Below are 5,127 nucleotides of genomic sequence, written 5' to 3'. Positions count from 1 at the left end.
GACTGAAGCAATGGTGTTGACGAGGAGTTTTATAATGTGTTAAATGTCGGAAACGTAAACATGAATTGCTTGAAATCCAACGGAGAGTCATTAGAGTTCAAATCAAAAGACCCTCGTCAAGGCTGGGAGAATATGGCAAGACCTCGACTCTTCTCCGGCTCGTTCATCAGAACTAGAGACCGATTCCAGTGTCCAGCGATCAATGACATGATCAATTTTGAATAANTCCCCTCCCTCCTCCGCCATCCACCAACACCACTGCCTACCATTTGTATACACCGTTTGTTGACCTGTGCATCTGCCATCTTAGTTCTCTCGTTTTTTATATATCCTCATATATCTTCTGTTCCCCCCTTTGGTAGTGTGTATTGGAATCCTCCTGCCTTATGTCTGCCCAATTCCTTCATTTTTTATGGGTCCGTTGGACCCTTTTAAAAAATTGAGTTGTTCGTTTTTTTGCACTTTTCTAGATTGATATTTTCCATATTTTATATAACAGGATTCATAAAATCTGTCCTTTTGAGTTTTCGTTTTGAACAATTGACCTTACTTTGCCAAAAGACCTCCAATGTCTAAGTATCGTATGCTACTTCAAACCTTATATTCCTTCATTTTTCCACTTGATTGAACTTTGAACAGCTGGAAAAGAGATAGAGAATAGTACACGTAGGGCATCTCAGAACACTTACATGACGTTCAGCTGTTCCTCTTCTTTGCGTTAGTTTCTGCAATTGTGTCTGAAGGGGTGAGACCGCGATTTCTCGGCAGAAAATGATGAGAATACGATTTGGGTTGTTGCGTTGGCAGCGGTTTTTTGTTCTGCATGCGTTAGCGTGTGTCTGATCCAATCAATATACCAGATGATGTATTTTTCAAAATTCTTTTTTCCTCTTGTTGTCTATGTATCCTCTGGTTATTAGTCATTCTTTCTATTTAGAACTTTTTTTTTCGCATTTCTTTGTTTTTCTAGATTTTTCCGTTTGGTAATTACGATCCACTTAGTTCACAACGGTCAGATTTAGTTGTCTTTGTGTATGGTTAAGATAATAAAAATAATAACTTACATCACCACCAATAGACCAAAAAGATTTCTTGGGAAACTGTGATGATGACTACTAGTTTTAGAGAAAAGTGAGGAAAATTACGGCCTCCTCCTCCTTTTCTTTTGATCTATTCCCCCCACCAACAAAACAATCGTTTCTAACTTGAAACATTGTGTTTTTGACATTTTATTTCGATTTCTAGTTCCATTCCTCCATTTTCCTTTTGTTTCTCCTGTTCCTCTCATTACCAAATTGGCCGAAACATTGACGATCAATCAAGACTCGGGAATTGGTCTCGTTTTCTTATTTTCTTATTCATTGCGATCGAAAAACATAAACATACATTTGGGTTTTAAAGGAAGATAGAGAAAACTGGGTGCAACATGGAATTGGAAACTAATTTATTCTCAAAACCCATTAAGAATACATATAATTTCCAATAGGAGAAATCTGGGTTATTGATATGTCGGGAGGAGGGATAGCGACTTATGTTTTTTGCATTTGATTCAAATAAGCAATTTGATAAAATGATTTATTGGAGTCCGGTATAAACAGATAAATTTTGACATTAATAAAAAATCCGGAATTAAGAAATACCATGGTCTCTAATAAAACGCCAGCAAAACATCAACTTTGAGCTCATTCATCTTATTTTTTGAAAAAGATATCAAATAGAAGTTATCTGATAAAATGTTACTGATATCATGATAGATATTCTTCAGTTGACCACTTTATGATAAATTTTACAATAACCGATATAAACTAGGTCAAAGTTTACGGCTTGGGTGGCGTTCTATTTTAGTGTTCACGGTAATTTAGTCAATAAATTCAAAGATACAGCATTTTCAAGAATTAGTTTGCCAAACTTTGCTAGTTTTTATTTTATAAAATTAAATAATGATAATTTGAATCAAAAATGAATAAACGCAGTAACGGTTAACACTATGCCACCGAAACCGTAAACTTTGAGATTGCATATCTCATTTTGTATGAAAGATATAAAAAATGTGTCAACTGATAAAATAGTTTTGATATTATGATGTACAATTTATCAGTTGACAACTTTTTTAGATCTTTCACAGGAGCCAAGGTAAATCAGCTCTAACAAGTTTGAAGTTGTTCATTATATTAAAGTTTACGGTATTTAGTGTCATGGTCCTTCATATCCTACACTGTCATGCTTGAGCTTATATATTTCATTTGCTGTTAAAGATATCAACGAGCAGTCAACTAATAATTTGTTTGTGATACAGTGATAAACAATTCATCAGTTGACAACTTTTTGATTTCTTTCACAGGAACCGAGATATATCAGTTCAAAGTTGGAAATTGTTGAGGCCAACCCAATCTGTCAACTTTGAGCTCATGTATCTCACGTTCTGTGAAAGATATCAAGAAATGGTTAACTGATAAAATGTTTGTAATATTATGATAAACAATTTATCAGGACCCCACAGATAGAAAATAGCTCCATTTTGAATATTTGGAATTTTTTACTAACACGATGAGTCTATTTTGAACAAAATTACTTTCAGGTTTTCCAATAATACCAAAAACTTCAGTTCGTTTTTAGTTTTTGGGGCTAATCACACATTGAGTTTCATAAATTTAGTCAACGAGGGTTACTGTACTTTTCCCTTTCCCACTTTTCCCTGATTACACTTTCGAACCCTTATTCCAGACACACTACCCGCCCGTTTCACTCACTTTCCCAATATTTCATAAGTGACCCAATCAGTCACCGTTTTCTGGTTCTGTTTTCATCACACAACCGCCAAAACCACCACCATCATCATTCATCATCACTTGAAAAAACATTCCTTGTTTTTTTTTGCTTGTCAAGCACTACCCTGTTGATAATCTGCTCAAGTGGCGACTGATGGGGGCCCAGTTCAGTGCACTACACAACTTGCTATTTTAGGATTAGTCTCGGCGTCCCTCCTCCCTCTACCCTTAAAATGAGCCTTGTCTTTTTCGAAAGTCTGTCTCTCTTACTGACCGTAGCGCCTGGGCGCTGCTCCTTTGTGTTTACCCACCCTCAAATTTTTTCCTGCTCCAGTTGAAGCTTGCTTTCCGGTGACTGGGTCGCTGCTGGTCACTTCGGTTTTTTAGCTTCTAGATGGTTATTGCTGTGAGCACCGTCATGGAGCCAAGGGCACTCCATTTCTGATCACTTCGTTTTTTGAGCATTTTTTTCATCCAAGCTATAGTTTTTCAGAAATGTTTACAAAAATTGTTTATAGGAAAAAGCAGCATTTAAAAATTTCAAATTTCGCCACTTTATTTCCACATGATCGAATTGTCGCCTCTCGTTATTTTGTGTGTGTGTCCCTCAGATTCCTTAGATTTGTATTTTTCCTCTCTTCAGAACTTTTCTGTCGTCGGTTTGTCTAACGGTTTTTATCCTGTGTCGTTTTTGATTCTGGATAATACCAATTTTTCCGCATGGTCAAGTTTTGAAGACTGTAGGAAGTTGGTTGATCTCTTAGATCTCGGGTGTAGGCTGAAGGTCACAACTAGGTATAGTTTTTGAGTACTGTATTTTGGAGTAGAGATTGGAGGTCCGGAGCTGGGGCTCGATTTTCAAGTGTCCGATCACTTCGAAAATTTTAGAGAGTGTAAAATAGGCCTACATTGATAACTTTTAATTCAAAAAATTTTGCGAAAATTCTTAATTTTAAAGATATTTTCCGATTATCGGCGAATAGCTGAAAAACTAGTAATTATCGAAAACTCTGTGAATGCAAAGTCTTCAATCTATGTCTGTTTTACACCCTCCAGAAATTTCAAAGTGATTGGAAACTTGTCAGCCGAGCTCTAGGCTTCTGAAGGTTCCAAACATTTATTGAAAAATACGGTTTTGTATGTCTTACTGACCGGTACGGTATATCCCGATCATAAACTACCTGAAATCTCAATTCTCGACCTAAAACATTTGCTGAAAAACCTTAATTTCAGGTATTTCTAATTTTCTATTTAAACACCTCTTCTGTTCATGAAAATTCAGGTTTACTAAGTCACCCTATCAAATTTGATACCATCTACGCTTCCGGTATTGGAACTGGTCAAAAACACGTTTTAGAGATTAATGAGTACTAAATTCAAACCTAATCTGATAAGCCTTTGTATCACTTTCATCCCCTTTTTCACTTTTTCCCATTATACACCTCTTTCACAATCAATCTGCGGAAGAATCGGAGAACGCCCCTGAGCTACCTGGGGGGTTCCACTCTTCCGCTCGCCTCGTGCCCCCTGCTCACCATCAGATTTCTCTTGGGTTGCCTCATCGGCGAGTTTTGCTATTTGTCCGCGCGCTGCTGGCCCGCCTTTCCGATCCCACCTCCTTCTTCCAATCGCTTCCTAACCTTCTTCTGTCCGCGTCTCCCCCCGCGTGCGCACTCGCACGAACCGAACAGCGCAGCGGCGGCGCCGGCGACCCAACTATGGGACCTTAGGAGGTGTTTTACCCGTCGCCTCATCCTCATCGGGGGTGCGACGGTTATGGGTGCTGAATGGTCAAGTTTGTTTTTTACGCAGTTTTGACAGCTCACTCACCTCATTCCGATTTTCAATGTCTTTTCTTTTCTCTCAAACACAAACTCATTTTTGTTCACGGCGACCGAGGGTACCAGTCTAGACCACCACCACTTAAATGGTCACTTTTCTCATGATTTCTTTTTTGTTATTTTTGGTCCATGATTGCCCACTTAAAAAACTATATTGGTAGCTATAATGATAGTAACTCCCAAAAAACAAAACAAATAGGTCGAACAAATTGTTGTACATCTTCCATTTCATTTTCCTACCATCCTCATCTACTTGTCCGATCTCAATTCTCTTAACGGAAGGCTGCTGCTAACCTTCACACATGTTTTATGTCTGTCTCTTCCCTTTTTTGAGGAGAAAATCTTTTTGCCTTCTCAACCCCTCATTTACCTCTCTAAAAAAAATTCTCAATTTTTCAATTTTCAATTTTCCAGACTGACGAAGAACTCCACTGAATAAACGGAGAAGATACACATACGCTCTGGAGTTGCGAAAGCAGCATCACTTATTCATCCTAATACCCTACCATATCAAAATA

Source organism: Caenorhabditis briggsae (assembly GCF_000004555.2).
Source record: "Caenorhabditis briggsae complete genome, chrX, whole genome shotgun sequence".
NCBI classification, from domain to species: domain Eukaryota; kingdom Metazoa; phylum Nematoda; class Chromadorea; order Rhabditida; family Rhabditidae; genus Caenorhabditis; species Caenorhabditis briggsae.
The sequence above is the reverse complement of the archived record's forward strand: the minus strand, read 5'-3'. Positions refer to the sequence as shown.